Raw genomic sequence first — 22,242 nt, 5'->3', positions numbered from 1 at the left:
AGTCACAAAGAGCAGATGTCACCATGAAGAAAAGGTATAGTGTTTTCTAGATATGAGGAGATGCAAGAATTGGGCTCATAAAATTAGCTCCTAAAAATATCTAACTCTCTGAAGACCTGTTCTGCCAGTTTTTCTCAGAGCATCAGGAATGAGGCAGAGTGCCTCATTCCTGATCTCCACCCTGAATTCCTTTCAGGGGGTGTTGAAGGTCAGCACCTGCAGTGGTACCTGATTTAATTCATGTAGAGGTAGGTAGCAAGTGCCAATTTGTAGTTGACAGGGGCCACAGCAGGCTAATACCCTCAGAACTGTGTGTCCCGACCTGGAGGGGGCAGTGAGGAGTTTTATAGCAATGGTTCAAAGATGAGGGCATGATCAGCTTGTGGACATTCTTCTGATTGGTTGGTGGTGAGGTAAGTAGGAGTCAGCATCATTAACCTTCTCGTTCCAACCAGTCTGGGGTCTACATACTTTTGGGCAGCATACAGTTAACTTCTCCCACCACAAAACAGGTCAAAGATTTTGTTATGTATATCCCTTGAGGGGGAACCAGAACCCTGCCCCAAGTTTGCACTATTGTTTCTTGACTGTTCCTCCCTTGCCTCTGCATCCCCTCCCTTCCCTAATTAGCAACTGTTTCAACCTGCCCTTTGGAACTCAGGGAAGGTCATGGAGACTGAATGAAGCCTGTTTCCTATAATCAAGAAATGTGGAACACAGTAAGTCTTTTGTGCCCAGAAACCCCACAGTCTCCTGCTCTGTTTCACTCAAGCATAACAATTATAAACATTAGCAAAACTGCATCGGTTTCCCTGTCCCCAAGTCCCAGAGTTGGCTTAGCTGTCACAGATAGATACCAGGCACATATTAAGCTTTGAACCACAGCTGAGGAAATTTGAGCTTAAGTAACTGTCACTTTTATAGGAAGCAGAAAGCAAGGCTGCTCTTTGCGTGAAGACAAATATGCAGGAACACAAAAGATAGGACTACCTTCCACAGTTCCTATGTGTGTGAGTGTGTGTGTGTGTGTGTGTGTGTGTGTGTGTGTGTGTGTGTATTTACTTATTAGAATGTAGAGCAAAGAAGCAAAGTAAAAACATTTGTAAAATATGAGTTAGGTATTATTTTAACCAAGGCAGCTGAGATGTCCCTTAGTCAGGACTCAATACCTAAACTTTACCTGATTTCAAACACTTTTCACTTCCCCAATCTAAGTTCACAGAGTTCTGAAACTTCAAGTTTTTATTTGTTTTGTTATGGTTTTGGTATCTTAATTGCTCTTAAAGAGGTAATGCTTTGAATTTTGGTAGGAAGAGAGACTGCTAGGCCAGAGTGTTGTGGGTGGCAAGAGAAGAAAAGAGGGTAGAATTGCAACTATTTGTAATTTGTGTATTTGTAAATCAAGGCCTCCCTGCATTCATAAACTGGAACAATGCATTTTTAATAAATAATAGTAGCGCCTACTTCATACAAAGGGATGAAGCTCAGAGTATATTTTGAGTTGCTAAGTCTTTTTTTCTGTTAATGTGATCTTATAAAAGCTAGGAAGCTGAATGAAAAAGATAAAATATATAACAATATATATGCCTACTACTCCCTCTATATTCCTGCTTAAAGCAGTTCTTTGTCTTTTTCTTAATTAAAATACCTCTTTCCTCTATAAATTCAATATGCAGTATTTGTTTAAGAAGGTAAGCGTTATCTCATACAGTAATGGTCGTAACACTTGACAGTGCTACCCAGCTACCCAGGAGAGGTTTGGTTTATAACAAACTATTCTAAAACGTGGTCTAGGAACCCTGGTCATGTACAGTAATTATGCCAAGAAATGCAAAACTAAAACTATTATAAAAGTACCTGTGATAGCAACTGCATCAGTAAGTTATTTTGTGGCACATCCAATAAAATGAGAATTCAATATATAAATTGTAACAAATCTTCCACAAAAGCTAAATACTGTTCTCACTAAAAATAAAATTATAAGACATATATTTTTCCATTGGTCATTTATTAACAGCTTAGAGTGAGAGATAGAGACAGAGACAGAGAGACAGGGACAGAGAGACAAAGAGGTAGAGAGATCTTAACCAGGAAAAGATGTTTATTGCCTTTATGAACTTTAAGATATTTGACTCAACAAGTAGAAACTTTAGAATGCTACAAGTGGTATTTCTAAGTTAACCAATTAATTCTGTCCATAAATTCAACAAGAAAAAAAAAGCATGTATGTAACTGAGCAGGACCCTATGGGGCTTTCCTGGGACACACCACTCCGCAGTATCCTCTGCTTTAGCTCCTCTCTGAAGTACATAGATAATAGTATCTGATGAATGTTTCCTGAGTTTTTCAGATATGAAAACCACCACCAAATGGGAGAAATTACCTATTTGATGATGAGGAGCACATAGCCTCCAGACCTTCTAGTGCCTAAGTATTGATCATCATCAACCAATCAGAGAATTGTGCATGAGCTGATCACCTGCCCTGGGATGCTTCTCCCTCAACTTGCCTTTAAAAATGCTTTGCTAAAACCCTTCAGGGAGTTTGGAGTTTTAGAGCACGAGGCTCCAATCCTGCTTGCACTGGCAACTTTACAATAAATGCTGCATTTTCCTTCACCACAACCCAGTATCAGTAGATTGGCTTTACTATGTGTGGGTGAGAGAACCCATGTTTGGTTCAATATATATAATATATATAAAGTAAGTAACATATAAAGTAAGGATTGATTCATAACACAAGAATAATAAAATACACCAACTTACATTCTGATTTTGACCACACTGCACATATGCTACCCATACAATCCAAGTAGAGCAGTCTACAAATTTAAGGCTAGCATACTTAGATCCATTATGCTTACTCAGAAATATTGCCTCTAGGGTGAACCAGCCATTCAGAGTAAAGCTGCTTCCAAAGATAATATAACTAATGAATTCGTTAGTGCAGAGAAAATTGTAACATCTATGATACTCTGCCAGATGTTGAATATATTGAACATTGCCAGTGAATAAATTACTTTACAAAGGTAAATAAAACAATTTGACACACAGGTGCCGATTGAAAAAAAATGCAAAACGTGAGAGTTGTGAGTTAAGTCTTATCTGGGGCAAAGTGAGGACTATAGCCCAGGAGACAGCATCTCAGATAGCCCAGAGAAACTGCTCCAAAGAGGTAGGAGGAGAGGTCAGTATTATATACGATTTTAGAGAAGGGGGTATACGTGCAGTCAAGCACACATTTTGTCAGAGGCTTGCTGCTAGTCACAAGCAGCAGATGTTACCATTAATGATTTCAGTGCTTTTCTAGATATGAGAAGATGCAAGAATTTGGCTCATAAAATCTTCTCCTGAAAATACCTGACTGTCTGAAGGCTTGTTCTGCCAGTTTTTTCCCAGAGCAGTGCCTCATTCCTGATCTCCACCCTGAACTCCTTTCAGGGCATATAGGTCAGTGGCTGTGGTGGCTAGTGACTTAATCCCTGTAGATGCAGATAGCAAGTACCGATTTTTTGTTGGCACAGGAAAGTATTTTGAAGTTATTCATGCTCTTACACTAAATTCATTTCTAAATGCACTGTTTATTTCAATGCTACAGAATATGTAAATAACAATTTACACCTGTGTATCTGTGTGATTAGGCCTAAAAATAAGAGCATATTTTCATGAAGAAGGAATGTAACAGTCATAGACAAAGTTAGGAGAAATCCTAGATTCCCCAAGATAGTGTTATAGGATTCTCTTTACTTTCCAGTTGACACAAAGTCCTTTCTGGTTTCAGCTGAATCTTTGGTAATGCCAAAAAATAAAATTTTCATTAATCAGGGATAGGTATAAATACCAATACCTATTTTCCTAAAAAGAGGAATGCCCATATCATCAGGCAAAGGATTAAAAGATTCTACTCTAAATCACTGTGTTTAGTAGTAAGAGATAGTATGTGATACGTGGATGAGAGAAAAAAGGGGAATTGATACACTTGAAGTCATGTAGATCAATGTAATCCTAAGTTTACAAACTGAAATCACATAAATCTCACTTAAATTTTATAAAATAGTGGAGATAAATGCCAAATCTACCTAACTCTATGGGTTAAGGACAATGGAAGAAAGGTGTGTTGAGGTCTTCATGGCTCTTAATCAAATTGAAATGACAGAGGTTAGATAGATCACAGATAAATTTCAGTTACATATATGGGAACCACAGATCAAAGGGAAGGATGAAAACCTAGAGAAGATGAAAATTTTGACAACATCAGACAAAATCAGTTTATGAGGTCAACTATGTAGGCCTACATATCCCACAGTGACAAGTATTTCGGATGATTTTGAGTCATGATCATTGTATATATCCACTCATTTGTTTGCTCAGTCAGCCAATCAGTCATTTCACACCTTTTCATTTATTTATTTATCAGCTCATGCAATCAAGCCATATTTGTGCATTGCTTTACTATTAACAAAGATTTTTCACTTAAATTTTTTCATCTAATTCCTTTGGCAAATGCAGGAAAGGCATAAAGCAGCATTATCTCAATTTTACAAATTTACAAATGAGGAAATACAGACTTTGCAATGCTAAATGACTTACCCCACTTCACAAAGGAAATACATTGCAGATTCAGAAATTTATAATGTCAGTATTAAAACTCGTAGACTAATAAGAAAATGCAATATAAGGAAGAAGGCATTTTGCAGCCAACAATCACATCAAGGATAAGATACTTCCAAAATTATGGAGAGGGGAAAAAAACTTACCAACCTAAACAAACAGACAAAAAAGTTTACTATGGTTTTCAAGAAAGAAACTAAAGCATTAAAATGTTTGCTTTTGCTATATTATCCCTTTTAAGAGCCAAAGTATGAATGATCAGAGCAGAATTTGTTTTTTTCCATACTCAGCTATTGCTAGAATTTTGGCTAATTCATGGCTCATTCTACTGCCTACCTTCATAATAACTAGAAATAAAGTAGAACAAGAAAAGGAAGGCAACATTATTTTTTACAGTTTCTGTGACTAAATAAAGATTTACAGGGTACACTGAATGAAATCAGTGACTATAAAAATTCAAATGATAAGAATTAAACCTGCATAAACATTTGAGATACATTAACACTGCCAGTAATTTAGTTATCAAAAATGGAAATAGAAGAGAGAAATGGGAGAAATTTAAACTCTTACTTAATCTATATGCCTTACTCTAAGTTGCCTTACAAATTTATACTACTCTCAATGTGTGCGTGTGTATATTTGTATATGTACATACACACATATACATATTCACACACCACACAGGTGCACACATACATAGATACATATACATATGTATGGTATATTGGATATATCATAGGTTGGGTATATCATATATATCATGATATATATACCAATATATCATGGTATATTGGGTATACCTTATCAATAATGAGATAAATATTAAATGACTATATTATGATTTACAAATTAGACTTATTTAGATAAAAAAATCCAAATTCTATATTCAACACCAAACATATTACAAACTGACTAGAGAAATTTATTTATAAGCACATAGCAAATTGAATTTTGTATTTGTACAACTTTAATAATATTATGACCCTGAGACTAAATATAAAATTATATAAATGTCTAATTATGTCAATGTCATGTACACTCTGATGTGATGTGATTGGAAAGGCAATTTTCCTGTATGACATTTTTTTCAAAAATCCATAACCCTGTCTAATCATGAAAAAAAATCTGTCAAACTTAAATCGAGGGGTATTCCAGCAAGTGTCTGACCAATAGTCATTAAACATTCAAGATCATGAAAAATAGGCAGAGACTAAGAAACTGCCATGGATAGGAGAGGATTAAGGAGACTTAATGATTAAATGCAACTGTCTCCTGGACCAGGTTTTGGAAGAAAGAAAGGACAGTAGAAATCTGGTGAAATCAGAGTAGTCTGTAGTTTATGTAATAGTACTTTACTAATAATGTTAATTTCTTAGTTTTGACAAATGCATCACTTTTTATATAAGGTGCATGCATTATTAGAGACTGAGAAAAAGGTATTATGATATTATCTCTCTGTACTACCTTCCTCTCTTTGCAACTTTTTATGAATATGAAATTATTTTAAAGTAAAATGATTAATGATTTTAATAAGTAAACTTTATCTTCAGTGCGAAAATTAAATTGTGTTTGAAAATATCTGCTAAGAAACACATGACAGTCCCATTCAATCATTCAGAACACAAATGACAGCCCCATTCAGTCATCAACTTAAAAATGACTGCATATTTATAAAAGAAAAGTGAGTAAGTCAACTTTATATTTGACAATTTTGATGTGAAAACTAGGGAATCTTTTGGGAGTACAGAGTCTACTGTATTTTTCATACCCTCTCTCTACTCAGAACCCCTCAACTCTCACTTCTTCTCTTCTGCCTTTGAATAAAACCAACTTCAATAATATGTCCTATAGACAATGATGTACTTATAGATACAGCTTGTTGATGGTATAAAAATTAAATTTAGTCTACAGTGTTGGCTATATAATCTCACTGTGATTTTTTTTTGAAATTACAATCAAAGAAGCATATTTTCCCCACTTAGTATTTCTACACACTAGACTTTCCCACAAAATATTAACTTTTTGAAGAGGTCATTTACTGTTAGAAATCTTTCTTACATGTACTTTGTTATTGACATGGACATTTTAAAATAGCACAGTTTGACTAGTTGGAAGCATATGTACTCTCATCCAACATTATTAAACATTTCCCATACTGTGAAATTTTTTTAACACTTGATTCTTCTAATCATTACAGATGTTTTCTATTTATCTTCTCAAATGTGTATTTGCTAAAAAATAAATGCTATTTTCCCTGCCATATTATGGCCCAAATATTAATTGAGCCATTCTTTTTAATGGGTAAGGCAGAATGTGATTTTTTTTCTTTCACTTTTCAATAAGTATTCTCAAAAGAAGGGTTTCAATAAGTGTATTTAGTGTAATGTAGCATTTTCCCCCTGTAGCTGTTAAATATAAATCTTATAAAGAACGTTCTAAACATTACCATAATGTTTTTGAATTATTGAAGTATTTTTTAAGTTTTGGATTGAGTTTTACATGGCTTTAATCACTGTAGAAAAAAATGGTTAGATGACCTTCATATTTTGAATGTTTTAAAATTGTTATTTATCAAGCAGTTCCCATAGCATCATTATCCATTATCCCTAGGCACAATGAAGTTTAGGCAAGTTTCCTCACTGATGACAATTGATCCAACTCTCTATTTCACATAATTTCATGGCTATTTTTGGCTAATTTTTTTTTTCATATTAGATGAGTTCAATCACGGTTTTTTCTACTACTGAGTCCAAGATCTATACTTGGAATAGAAGTTTTATCCCTGCCATGTTCTGAATAACTTTCATTGTATCTTATTATTATTCTCAAATGGCAATTCATTTTTAGAAATTAAAAAAGAATTTTTTTGCCTGTGAAAGCTGAGTTTAATTGGATTAAAATTATATAATTCACTAATCCCCTTTCTGTACAGAAATCAAATGAGAATAACTGTTAACTTCGCTGAGTATCACACTTCCTCATTAAACTCAGGCCACCTCCAGTAAGGTGCTTGGGCCATGGCAGTCTGATGAATATAGTGATTGAAAACACCTATGTTAAATCTTACTTTCAAAAATTAATAAAGTTTAATATCACCATATTTTATAGGCATAATAGTAGATATATAGTAGTAGATATCACTACTGGTTTCCCATGTCAATGGAACATTGTAAAAACTGTGTTTACCCTCTTCCAGAATCAGAGTGGGAGGGCATTGCAATTTGGAGAAAATTTACCACGAAGAGCTCCTAATAAACACCTCAGGTGTGGCATTTTTGTTGTTGAATGTGTCAGGGACACCCTCTTTGTGGAATACAGTGATAGCACAAGCTTAGAGCAAAAATTTCAAGATATTCTCTGCATTTTAGCTGTCTGATACTAGAGAGATAGAAAGAATTACCTAATAATTTTTAAAGTGCAATACTCTAATAAAAGTATTGAAAATATATTAAAGCTTCCCCTTTAAAAAGATAATTAATTCCATATGTTTTCTGGATCACACATACTGTTTTAAAAATATCTCATGACCAAGCTACTAGAAGTTAGGAACCTCAGGTATTCAATATTCTAAGTAATAGAAACTCAAGTGAAATTTAGTATTATTCTTTAGCAGAAATATATATCCATTAATAGAACTATTATAATAATGAAAAGAGGGTTTTTTGTTGTTGTTGCTAAACACAGAAATTTAACTAAAAATGTCAATGTCAATGTTAGGTAGTTAGACATTAGCAGCAAGGAGGTGACAATGGTGGAAAGACAAGAGGGGAATAATCAAGTCACACCCCAACCATCTGGGGACCCTCCCCTGACCCTACCCAGAATGGGCAAAACTATGGTCGGGTGGTGGGCAACTTATCCTGATAAAGAGGGAGCACTATAACGAGGGAACTTCCCCGTGTTGCACATGCCCAGATTAGACAGGTGTACAACCTATAGTAACCCCAAACTCATTATACCATCACTATAATAAAATCTGCATGTGGTTTTGCAGCACCACCAGCCCCGCCCCGCGCCCCCGTGGGCTTTTCTTAGCGAATCAAGGGTAAGGGCATGTGAAAAAATGAACTGGTTACATAACTCGGGACTGTCAATCAAATAATGATCCCCTGTCACTCACCCATGATCGCACCCCACCTCCTCACAGAGCACTCCTTATAAACACCCTTAAGCCTGTACAGGAGGGCTGGTTTCACTTTGCAGAAACAGCCCGCTCTCCCTCTGAGAGTGTAACTATGCCTTAATAAACTTTGATTTGCATTTAAGCCTGAAGTAGTAGTCTGCAATTCTTTGCTTGTTATCACAAGGACCGAGATTCCTGGTCCGGGTCTTCCGTTGACCTCTTTGGTTGAAGTATTTGACACAACGCATGCCAACACGGTAACATCTTTGGTGCCATGACTCAGATCGCTAAAGGTATGTTTGAGCCGCCCCCCTTGCAGCTTCCTCAGACTTTTGACCATTGCATGACAATTGTCCCGCCTGGCTTTATCTCCTCTGTCTTACATGCCTCTGTTCCTTGCCTAATATGCCTGAGAAAGGGCTGCTGTGTGTGTGTGCTTCTGACTTTGTTAAATATTTACACCTCTCTTGTCAAACCGACCTCCCTGACAAGCTTCCTTGAATTATGGCTATTGAGAAGGCTTTGAAACTCTCCAGCTCAACTTACTGGGACCTGATAATCATTTTTTCTGTCTTTGGCTGGAACCAAGATCAATTGCGGGACTCTGGGAGGTTTTTCCCACTTTCTTTTTGGGACCCTTCTTTCCCCTTTTGAGACTTGAAGCTTTCTTCTGTTGATAGATCAGGCTGATGGCCACCTAAAACACTCAATCTGTTGTATTTGTGAGGATTCTCAGCAGTTCCACGTACCCCAACCTCGAGGAGAGGTCCCTTTTTGGCCAGACTGCTCTTATTTGAGATCTCCTCATTCTTTTCCTTGTCGTCTCAAACATCTGTTTTGCATGGTCCCTAAGGGGAACCAACTCTTCCTCCACTCGGCCACCCGGAACAGTTTCCATCACTACCCAGACCTTGTCAATTGCCAGCCTGTCATGAATCTCTAGGGACTTGCCTTTATGGTCCTGATCACCCACAAAGGAGCCCTGGCCCACTGACAATGGGAAAGGAGGAATAACCATGCTATTATGAGTTTGAGGAGCCAGAGAGTACAAACAAGCTTCTCGTTAAGATTAGGGAATCTCTTTTGGTGACATAGCCTTAATGTTGCATATTCCCTGTCAAACAAATTGCTCATCCAAGTGAGAGAATCTCTATAGGTGGCATAACCATTGGCACATGGTCTGTTACTCTCCCTGAATGTTGTGTGTCCTCACTGCCAGTAAGGAAGGGGGATCTCTATTGGTGACACTGCCTTTGGGGCCAGAGGGAACAGACAGTAGTCCTGGTGGGCCTATGGTCAGGGCCCTCCACTGATAACAGGAGGAAGGGATGCCCTCTCCTGCAAATGGTCAGGGATATCAGGACTCTGAGATGCCCCTGACCTCTGTGGTGTGTATTCTTTCTTTCCAGATGGTAACCAAACCTCTGACCTCCCGTCACCAGACACTCCCTTAGGCTCCATCCTCAAGAACTGGTCGGCCTTTGACCCTGACACCCTAAAGAGAAAGAGAATGGTCTTTTTCTGAAACACCACTTGGACCCAGTATAAGCTGGGGGACCAAGAAGAGTGGCCCTTAAATGGTAGCATTAACTTTAATACCATCCTTCAACTAGATCTATTCTGCAAATGACAAGGAAAATGGAGAGAGATTCCCTATGTTCAAGCCTTTTTCACTCTTAGAGATAAGGAAGACCTCTGCAAGACTTGTAAAATTGACTCTGCTGTGCTGGCCCTGATGGGACAGCCCCCATCCTCTCCTCGAGAGGATCCGTCTGAGCTGGGCCATGTCAAAAGAGAACCTGAGCCAGATAAGAGCCAAAGGGAGAAAAATCTTTAAAGCTGGAAATAGCACTAAAACCACCCCATCCTCCATCTATCCCCCTTTGCCATCAACAGCCCCCTTACCGCCTTGCCCAGGAGATCTGACTCGCACAAGTCCTCCCCATAGAATTTGCCCTTTGGTGGAGATAATGGGCAAATTCAGACCCCAACTCATTCAGAAGCCTTTTACTCCTGGAGTTGAAGCAGATCAGACAGGAACTAGGTAAATTTTCTGATGATCCTGAGCACTACATTGACAACTTCCAAAACTTAACCTTGGCTCTTGACTTAGCCTGGAAGGATGTCATGATAATCTTGGGGCAAACTCTATCAGATACTGAGAAGGAAAAGATCCTCAAGGAGGCCTGCAACTTTGCAGACAGCCTCCATTTATCCAGCTCAAAATGCCCTGTGGGAGTAACCACAATTCCCAATATGGACCCTCATTGGGTTTTCAATAACTCCAATGAACAAATGGAGAAAGGAACATTTTATAATCTGTATAAAAGCTGGACTCAAAGCAAGCAGAAGGAAACCCATTAATTACTCATAGCTTTCTGCCATCAGCTAGGAACCCAACAGAATCCCTACAGCCTTCCTGGAAAGGCTCAAGGAGGAAATAATTAAATATACCAACCTAAAACTGGATTCCCTTGAAGGAAAAACATTCTAAAGGAGAGGTTCCTTACCCAGTCTGCACTGAACATTGGAGGAAGCTCCAAAAACTTACACAGGAGCCCAAAGTTAACCTAGATGAATTTCTAGCTACAGCCACCACTACCTTTTATAACCGGGACCAGGAGGAGGAGGTCAAGGCTTGGGAGAAAGAAATGAGGAAAGAAAACGGGCAGGCCCAATTATTGGAAGCCCTACAGGGGCAAGCCCCATCCAGAGAAACACTCACCCATCCCAACAGAAGCCAAGACCAATGCCGGGTCTACAGAAAGCCTGGGCACTGGACAAGGGAATGCCCCATCAAGGACAAGCCTCCTACAATGCCCTGTCCAAACTATCAAAAAGTGACCATTGGAGAGCCATCTGCCCGCTGGGCCAAAGTGCCCAGGGGCCAGAGGCAGCCCCTCAGATGGCTCTGGATAAACAGGACCCTCTACTCCAGATGCCCCCCCTGTTTAATGCCAGTATTACTGGACTGGAGCCAAGGGTAAACCTGGATGTGGCAGGTAGGACCGTATCTTTCTTATGGGGGCCACCTACTCTGCCCTAGTTTCCTCCTCTGGACCCTTCTCCTCTGACTCCTGTTAGGCTACTGGAGTCTCAGGTAAACTTACCATTAGGCCTTTTACTGTCCCTTTGTGTTGTTACTGAGAAGGATATACTTTCTCTCATTCTTTCCTGATCATACCTGAATGCCCCCACCCACTGTTAGGTAAGAACATCATGAACAAGCTGGGAACCAGACTGGTACTTGGGAGAACCACCGCAGTAACACCCCTCTAGTTCTTAGTCTTAGAGACACAACCTCCTCTGAGGACTGGCACACCAGCCTTAGCTGATTTGCCAGTAGACCCCCAGGTCTGGGCCAATGGAATGCCAGGGAGAGCTATAACCACCTCCCCAGTGCTTATCACCTTAAGGGATCCATCCTCTTTCCCCAATCAGAAACAATATCCAATTCTCCCAGAACCCTGAAGAGGACTGCAGCCTTTCATACCTAAATTTTTACAATGCTGGCTACTTATTCCTTACAGTTCTCCTTGCAACATCTTAAGTTAGCTGTTAAGAAGCCAAACAGAGAATACAGACTGGTTCAAGACTTAAGAGCTATCAGTGAGGCAGTTGTCCCACTCCATCCAGTAGTCCCCAACCTGTACAACTTGTTGGGGACCGTACCAGGCACAGCCTCCTGGTTTACTGTGTTAGACCTAAAGGATGCCTTCTTTGCCATACCTCTGGAACCCTGGTCCTACTACCTCTTTCCTTTTGAGTGGCATGAGGAAGGAATAGAGGACAATAACACATCTGGACAGCCCCATCCCAAGGGTTCCGAGACAGTCCCCACATTTTTGGCCAGGCCCTGGCCAAGGACCTCCAAGATCTACACCTGGAGGAAGGGACTATCATACAGTATGTGGATAACCTTCTTATTTGTTCCCCGGACCATGAGAGAGCCTTAACTCATGCTACCCAAACCCTCAATTTTTTGGCAAAACAAGGCTATAAAGTCTCTAAGTCCAAGGTCCAATTGGCACAGAAGGAAGTCAAATATCTCTGAGTAATCCTCTCCCCAGGGGAATGAAGACTCTCCCCCTATAGAATACAAGGGATTTTAGATCTGCTGGAACCAACTACCTGAAAACTTAGCTCTGAGCCGTTTTAGACCTCATGGGGTATTGCAGACTATGGATTCCTAACTGTAGACTAAAAGCACAATATTTTTATGAGGCCCTGAAGGGAAAATCTGACTCTAAATCTCTGCTCTGGGGCCCTAACCAAACACAAGCTTTCCAGCTGCTAAAGACATTACTATCCCAGGCCCCAGCCTTGGGAATCCCAAGAAATGATACAACTTTCCAGCTATTCATGGCAGAAAATTAAGGGATGGCTTTAGGAGTCTTAACTCAGGAACTTGGCCCTGTCCAGAGACCTATAGGATATATGTCAAAGAGACTGGACCTGGTGGCCACTGAATAGCCCAGTTGTCTTAGGGTAGCTGCTGCCTTGGCCTTATTGGTGGAAGAAGCCTCCAAGCTTACATTGGGGCAACGCTTGACAGTATATACACCCCATCAGTTTACCTCTCTCTTGGAAGGGAAAGACCATTTTCTGACTCACGGAAAGCAGGATCCTCAGATATCAGGCATTACTGTTGGAGAATCCAGACATACATGTCATGGTCTGCTCCTCTTTAAATCCAGTTACCCTGCTCCCCCTACCTGAAGAAGGTCTGCCAGTTCACCAATGTGAAGATATTATATCTCATCCATTGTTGCCTCAACCAGATCTAACTGATATTCCACTACAAAACCCTGAGAAGGTTTGGTTCACTGTTGGAAGTAGCTTTGTTTCTGAAGGATGTAGAAGGGCAGGGTATGTGGTGGTGTCCTTGACACAGGTTATTGAGGCCCGGGCTCTTCCCCCAGGGACCTCAGTCCAACTGACAGAAATAATTGCTTTAACCTGAGCCTAACCCTGGCTGAAGGTAAGGCCCTTAATATATATACTGATTCTAAATATGCTTTTTTGGTTCTGCATGCTCATGCTGCTATCTGGAAGGAACGTGGCTACCTGATGGCATGTTCTGGCTACCTGAGAGTATGGACCTCAAATTCTCTCCCTCTTGGAGGCAGTTCTCAAGCCTTTCCAGGTAGCAGTGTTTCACTGCAGAAGTCACCAGAAGGGTGACGATGAAATAACAAAAGGAAATCGGCTAGCCGATCAGGCTACCCAACAGGCAGCCCTTCAGCCCTTTGTAATAGAGTGTGCCTTGGTTCCTTCCCTTAGTTCTCTCCCTTCCCCATCTTACCTGCCTGAGGAAATCAAATGGGCCATAAATCACGGGTACCACCTTGACCCAGACAGATGATACCAGAGAGAGGGCTTAATTCACCTGCCCCTATTGCACCAATGGAAAATTATTAATCTTTGCATGAGGCCTGTCACCTAGGGAGGGATGCCTTATACCAGATTGTTTCTTCTATCTCCTCTGGGAAGGGATTTTGCAGTGTAGTTAATAAGTTAACCTCATCATGGCCTACTTGTCTGACTGACAATCCTCAGTCAGACAGGGAAGTAAGCCACTACTGTTGGCCCTTCCGGCTCAGAGACACAGAACATATCCAGGGGAAGATTGACAAATGACTTTAAAATGGTTCCTCCCTACCGAGGATATAAGCACATTTTGGTGTTCATGGACACCTTTACCGGCTGGGTGGAAGCTTTCCCCACCAGGACAGAGAAAGCTTCAGACGTAGCCCAGAAGCTTTTAACTGATATCATCCCTAGGTTTGGCCTCCTGTTGTCTCTGAAGATTGATAATTGTCCTGCCTTTGTTTCCCAAATTACTCAGCAGATATCCAAGGTTCTAGATATTGAGTAACACCTTCATTCTTCCTGGAGACCCCAATCCTCAGGAAAGGTAGAAAGAGTCAACCAACATTTAAAGAATACCTTAAGAAAAATAACACAAGAGACCTCCCTCATTTGGAAGGAAGCCCTCCCTATTGCTTTTTTAAGGATCAGAACAGCCCCAAAGCCTTTACTTAACCTTAGCCCTTATGAAATGCTGTATGGTAGGCCTTTCTTATGAGGGGACCTACTGATGGATTCTGACACCTTTGCCATTACATCTTATGTCACTTCCCTTGGAAAATTCCAACAAGCCCTCCAGGACTATGGGGTAAACGTCTTCCTTCCCCAGAGTCTGCTCCTTGCCTCTACTCTCCAGGAACACAAGTACTCATTGAAACTTGGAAAGACACCTCCCCTTGTTCTCAACTTCAGGTGACCTGGAAGGACCCTATCCTGTCTTGCTCTCTTACCCTACAGCTGTTAAAATACAGGGATCCCCAGTTGGATTCATCATTCCTGGGTAAAGCCCTGGTCAGATACTGCACCTGAGGACATTTCCCCAGCTGAGTACACCTGTGAGCCTTTGGAGGACCTCTAGCTCCTGTTCAAATGAAAACTGCAAGATAAGTACATTCTAAATCCATGAACCCACCATTCCCAAAGCTGGCAGAAGTAATAGGCCTCCTGTATCTCCTGACCTTTCTCACTGTGCTCACTCTTATTCTATTCTGCATATCATCACAAAATTAGTTCACACACCACCTCTTATTTCCCTAATATGGCATCTCTCCTTGCAGTTATTGCACTTTGCTCCTTTCCCTTCATTTCTTCATATTCTCACCATCCAGTTACACTCACTATAAATCAAGTTACAAAATTAATCAATAAAACCTACTGCTGGATAGTGCCCAAGGGAACCCAAAACCTAGAGAAACTCTACTTATTGGCCTTCCCTACTTCCATCGAACAGCTGTATAACTTACTGGGTCAATATTATGGGATGGATTACCTTTTACCTGTGGGCCAAATGCAAGTAGACCCTGACTTTTTTGCCTCAGGCCTATCTATCTGTGTAGGTACAGTCTCCAAGCTTCTAGGAAAGGCACAGCTTTGTTTTCAGAACCTGGATGAATGGGACCCACCTTGGGCTGGTTAAATGACTCCTTTTTTATCTATATCCTCAGCTTTAATCAGACTAGCCTGGGGTGGGATCCCTGGTCAGAAGAGGATGAATACAATGCACATGAAGGTAATTTCACTTTGTATTGGGAAAACTCAAGGAAGAATGTAACTAATAAATATATTAATGGGGACCATATCCCCATAAACAGCTCAGCCCTGGGAACTGAATATGTAGAGATTGGCATGACTATCAGACGCCTACTTAACCTAATCTCCCTGCAAGATCCTTCCCAAAATATAATATAATCCAGTTAATATTCAGAGATTTGTTATGTTAATCCCCCATCACACTCATAATCAGTCAGAACCCAGATCCTTCCCTCTGTGTATAGATTACTTCCCTAGGATTTGGCCTTCCAAATATAATCCTAAGCCATGGGACCCCATGGCTTCTTTTTCTGGGGGAAAACTCCCAACAGGTCAAGGCCTGGCTCTGGGGACCCATGATGGGGTATCCTTGAGGGACATCGGATTTTCATTTCTTTGTGGTACTGGGATATATCTAGATCTTTCCACACTTTGGAGAGGCACCTTCCCCATCATTGCTGCTGTCCCAGAGGCAACCATTATGACTACAAAAGATTTAGCTTCCTCAGGAGGTATTCCTCAGGGGTCATCCTAGAAGAAGCCTTGAGACATGTCCAAAACAGACAAAAATGAACCACTGATGGGGGGGGGGTGATGCTTATGATAACCCAATTCTTGATTAGCCATAAATGATCTACAGTGTCTTTAGAGGAATTTTTTGGTTTGCAGGTATAACCCTCTTAGAGAGTATTCTCAATCTTACCATCATGGTCCAGGAATTCTGGAAGTTTACAGTAGCAGCCATTAAGGAACAACAGTCAGCCCTAGATTCTCTGGTCAAGGTGGTTTTACAAAATAGGAGGGCCCTCAGTGTTATAACCCCTGAGACTGGGGGTGTCTGTGCCCTGATAAATGAAACGTGCTGCTTCTATGTTAATACCTCTAGTCAGGTTGAAGAAAACCTTCTGGTTTTAAAGAAAAACATCAAATTAGTAGATGACCTGAAAGAGAGAGCAGGACAGGACCCTAGCTGCCTTTCTTCCTTCCTCTCCTCTATGGAGACACAGATATAGACATGACTGCTTCCCTTGTTGAGACCATTAGTCCTGATAGCCTTTGTTTTGTCGTTAGTCCCTTGTATCATAAACCTACTTGTTCAACTCATTTCAGAATGCATATAGGATGTTCGATTCCAAATGGTTCTGCAAGGTAGTTACCAGCCTGTTCATCCTGGCCCTGAGACCGAGATCTATGTGAGACACCTTGATGGTCATCACTCCAGCACACCTCCTAGCTGAAAAAGAGCAAGAGGAGGGACCCAATCAAAACTCTGCCCCTTAACAGCAGGAAGCAGCCAGAGCAGTCGTTGCCCATGTCCCAAAGAATTGGGTCCCATACTCTTGAGGGGGAAATGTTAGGTAGTTAGTCAGACATTAGTAGCAAGGAGATGGCAGTGGGGAAAAGACAAGAGGGCAATAATCAAGCCACACCCCAACCATCTGGGGACCCTCCCTTGATGTTAACAGCAAGAAGGTGATAGTGGCAAAAAAACAAGTGGGGAGTAGTCAAGTTACATCCCAACTATCTGGGAACCCTCCCCTGACCCCACTCAGAAAGGATGAAACTATGGTTGAGTGATGGGTAACTTATCCTGATAAAGAGAGAGCACAATAACATGAGGGATCTTCCCTGGGATGCTCATGCCCAGACTAGACAGGCTTATAACCTATAGTAAACCCAAACTCATTATAGAATCACTATAATAAAATCAGCATGTGGTTTTGGCCCCCCACTCCCACCCGGTGGGCTTTTGTTAGTGAATCAAGGGTAAGGGCATGTGAAAAAATGAACTGGTTACATAAATCAGGACTGTCAATCAAATAATGATCCCCTGTCACTCAACCATGATTGCACCCCACCTCCTTGCAGAACACTCCTATAAACACCCCTAAGTCTGTACAGGAGGGCTGGCTTCACTTTGCAGAAACAGCCCGCTCTCCCTCTGAGAGTGTAACTATGCCTTAATAAGTTTTGCTTTGCATTTAAGCCTGAAGTAGTAGTCTGCAATTCTTTGCTTGTTATCACAAGGACCGAGATTCCTGTTCCTGGTCTTCCATTGACCTCCTTAGTTGAAGCTATTTGACACAATGCATACCAACCCTGTAACATCAGGTGCCTAAGGAACTATCTCACCAGTCTACCCAATGAATGTTTTCTTATAAGGGGTTCATAAAGTCATAAAATTCTTAGCATAGCATAAAAGAAACTAGGCATGAATTTGTAGTTTACAGTAATCTGTTTCTCTGCCCTATTTCTCTGTTTCCTATAAAAATTATTTCTTGCAATATGAATACCACATTATTCAAAAATAACAATGTGTAATTATATATCTGGAAAGATGAATTAATATTTTAGGTACAAAGACAATTGAAATTTTTAATCTGCATCATATTATATTTTATTTTTTCTAAAATTGTGTTAAAGTGATCATCATTCCTATGTCTAACCTATTTCATTTTTAAAATAGGTCAAGATTAACAATTATTTTGTTGAAAATGGTTAAAAATGAAATCCTGGAGTAGATAAAGTTGTAAAGAAATATTAATTTTCAATACAAGGTGAACTGATAACAGTGTGCATGATGCAGAACACAACTGAGATTGGGTTTTTTTTCTGTAGCTGTTGGCAAGAGAGTCTGTAAATCTGGGAACACTGGAAAAACAGAGACAAATAAAGCTATCTTTCTTTAAAAATACATCCTAGTCCATCAAAGCACAAGCCTCTGACCACACTCCATGCTAATAGTAATAGCCTTTGCTGCTAAATTCTTTCAATCAATTCTTCTTTGTCCATTCTTTAAAATAACACTTTTCACTTAACATTAAGTTACCAGAAAGTTCTTTAAAATGCCAACCACTGAAATCACCATCTTCCCGAAACCTTGGCAAGTAACAGAACTCAAAATGGAATCAGCAGGTGAATGATTACAGGATTAGAAAATCATGTCTTTATGGAATCATCTCAACTGATTGCCTTAGGGCCGAACTTTGAATCTCCAAAATGGGAACTTCTCCATGGGAAGTTTAGAATTATAAAATTTCAATCCATGATTTTTTTATATCTTATGGATCATGTTAATAGCCAACTCCTTATTTAATAATTCATCATTAACCCATATGTTATGGTAATTTGTATTTAATCTTTATAAAATTGGACATTTTACCTTTGACTAGATTTATTAAATTTTCTTGAAAATGGTAAAACAAAGAAAGTATTTTAGAAGGAAAACATACCTTTAAAGAAAATATAGTTCTAGGTGAAAGAACTTAAAACTATGGAAATACTGCTCATAACATATTTTAAGGGTAATAAAATTCTCTTTTAACATGACCAATTCTTCCCAGGTTTCTTATTAAGAGTCATCTTAAAAAGAAATCTTATCCTTAATGCCATCACTGAAAGCAAACAGGAGCCTGTGGAGTTCCTGGGCACAAAAACCTTTCTGTGTCCCCCATTTCTTGATTACAGGAAACAGACTTTATTCAGCCTCCATGACCTTCCCTAAGTTCCAAAGGGCAGGTTCAAACAGTTGCTAATTAGGGAAGGGAGGGGATGCAGAGGCAAGGGAGGAACAGTCAAGAAACAATAGTGCAAACTTGGGGCAGGGTTCTGGTTCCCCCTCAAGGGATATACATAACAAAATCTTTGACCTGTTTTGTGGTGGGAGAAGTTAACTGTATGCTGCCCACAAGAATGTAGACCACAGACCAGTTGGAACCAGAAGGTTGTTGATGCTGACTCCCACTTACTTTACCACCAATCAATCAGAAGAATGTCCACGAGCTGATCATGCCCTCTTCTTTGAACCATTGCTATAAAACTCCTCACTACACCCCCCCCCCCACCCAGTTCAGGACACACAGTTTTGGGGGCATTAGCCTGCTCTGGCCCCCTTTGCCTGGCAAATCAATAAAGCTATTATTTTCTACTTCACCCAAAACTTTGTCTCTGAGGTTCAATTCTATACCAGTGTACAGAGGCTGAATTTCAGCTAAGTAACAAGTTAACTCAAAACTGAAACACAATTTATTCTCATAATTTCAAATCATTTTTATTTCTAAAAGTGCAATCACATATATTCACAACATATTTGTATTTGTTGTGCTAGGGTAAGATGAAAGGAAAAACTGAGAGTCAGAGAAATAAAATACTTTGCCTAAGATTATACTCCCGGTACAGAGCATATAGAGATTCACATCCAGTTTATTCAGACTTCTAATGTCTTCTGTGTTGTACACATCCAATATCTTTTACATAACCTTGACCCCCATGGCAAAGAAAACCCACATTTCTTAGAAGGGCATTGTTGAGAGTAAACTTCTTTCTCTCCCATGTAAGATAATCTATCAGAATGATGCAAACAAAGTCATATTATCTGCACCCCACCCACTCCATGCATCCAGACCTACAGCTTCAGTTGTTTCATCTTAGTTTTTTTTTTTTTTTCATCTTTTAGTATAGTGAGCCATTTGTTAGAAATTTTTTTTTTATTCTACTCTATAAACTTCTGTATATTACTGAAAATAATAAGGCCTGAGTGATTAACATTCTTTCTTTCAGATTCCTCTAAACACAGAAAATTCTAAAATGGTGAGTCCTTACACAATTGTTTTTATTTGTTTACTTTGTTTTTAAATAAACTTCTCATGAGACACAGGGCTGGTATGGAGTGACTTTTACTTTGAAGGTTTATTTGTATCTTTCTCCTGAGATGTCTAATGTCAACCTGAAAAATAAAATAACCAGTTATTTTACCAGCAAAATGAGTATATTTAGAAACAGCAGAGGAATTGCAATTAGGGTCAAGCAAACTACGGTGAACCACAGGCAAGTCTGGAGAACAAAGGAGGGCAGAATTCTTTTGCAGGGGGAAGTGGGAAGTTTTGAAGGGCTGTTTCTGAACACAGTCCATTGGAGGAGAGTGTGAGTTCAGGGTTGTGGCTACTTCTCTTTGGCTGAGTTGTTGTGGTTTCTCATTGGCTGTGTTGTTGCTGGGGTGTGTAAATTAAGCTTCTTCCCATTGGGGAATGCTAGGCTTGCAAACAGCAGCCAAAGGTGGAGTGAGCAAGGTTCCCCTACAGGGCTTCTCTCCCTTTTATTTTATTTGTTTATATATATATATATATATAAATATTTATTGGAGTGTAGTTGCTTTACAATGTTGTGTTAGTTTCTGCTCTACAGTAAAGTGAATCAATTGTATGTATACATATATCCACTCTTTTTTAGATTTCCTTTCCATTTTGGTCACTGCAGATCACTGAGTAGAGTTTCCTGTGGTAAACAGTAGGTTTTCATTAGTTATCTATTTTATACATGGCAGTGTAAATATGTCAATCCCAATCTCCCAATTTGTCCCACCCCCTCTAACCCCTTCTTAACAATAAGTTTGTTCTCTACATCTGTGACTCTATTTCTGCTTTGCCAACAAGTTCATCTGTACCTTTTTCTTATATTCCACATGTGAGCAATATTATATATTTGTTTTTCTCTTTCTGACTTACTTCACTTTGTATGACAGTCTCTAGGTTCATCCACATCTCTGCAAATGACACTATTTCATTCCTTGTTATGAATGAGTAATACATGTACCACATCTTCCTTATCCATTCATCCACTGATGGACATTTAGGTAGTTTCCATGTCCTGGCTACTGTAAATAGTGCTGCAATGAACATCAGGGTGCATACATCCTTTTGAATTATGGTTTTCTCAAGATTTATGCCTAGGATTGGGATTGCTGGTTCATATGGTAGCTCTATTTTTGGTTTTGTAAGGAACCTCCATATTGTTCTCTATAGTGGCCGTACCAATTTTCATTACTACCCACAGTGTAGGTGGGTTCCCTTTTCTCCACCCTCTCTCCAGCGTTTATTGTTTCTAGATTTTTTGATGATGGCCATTTTGACCAATGTGAGGTGATACCTCATTGTAGTTTTGATTTTAATTTCTCTAATAATTAGTGATGTTGAGCACCTTTCATGTGCTTTTTGGCGAAATGTATGTCTTCTTTGGAGAAATGTCTATTTAGATCTTCCACCCATTTTTTGACTGGGTTATTTGTTTTTTTGTTATTGAGCTTCATTAGCTGTTTGTATATTTTGGAGATTAATCCTTTGTAGGTTGCTTCATTTGTAAATATTTTCTCCCATTCTAAGGGATCTCTATTTGTTTTGCTTATGGTTTCCTTTGCTGTGCAAAAGATTTTAAGTATAATTAGAAATGATTTGGTTTTTTTTCCTTTTGTTTTTATTTTCATTACTCTAGGAGGTGGATCAAAAAATCTTACTGTAATTTATTTCAAAGAATGTTCTGCCTGTTTTCCTCTAAGATATTTATAGTGTCTGGCCTTACATTTAGATAGGTTGTTAATCCATTTTGAGTTTATTT

This window comes from Aethalodelphis obliquidens, unplaced genomic scaffold, assembly GCF_003676395.1.
Source record: "Aethalodelphis obliquidens isolate GAN/ISIS:26980383/991018 unplaced genomic scaffold, ASM367639v1 scaffold76, whole genome shotgun sequence".
Classification (NCBI taxonomy): Eukaryota; Metazoa; Chordata; class Mammalia; order Artiodactyla; family Delphinidae; genus Aethalodelphis; species Aethalodelphis obliquidens.
Note: the sequence above shows the minus strand (reverse complement) of the source record.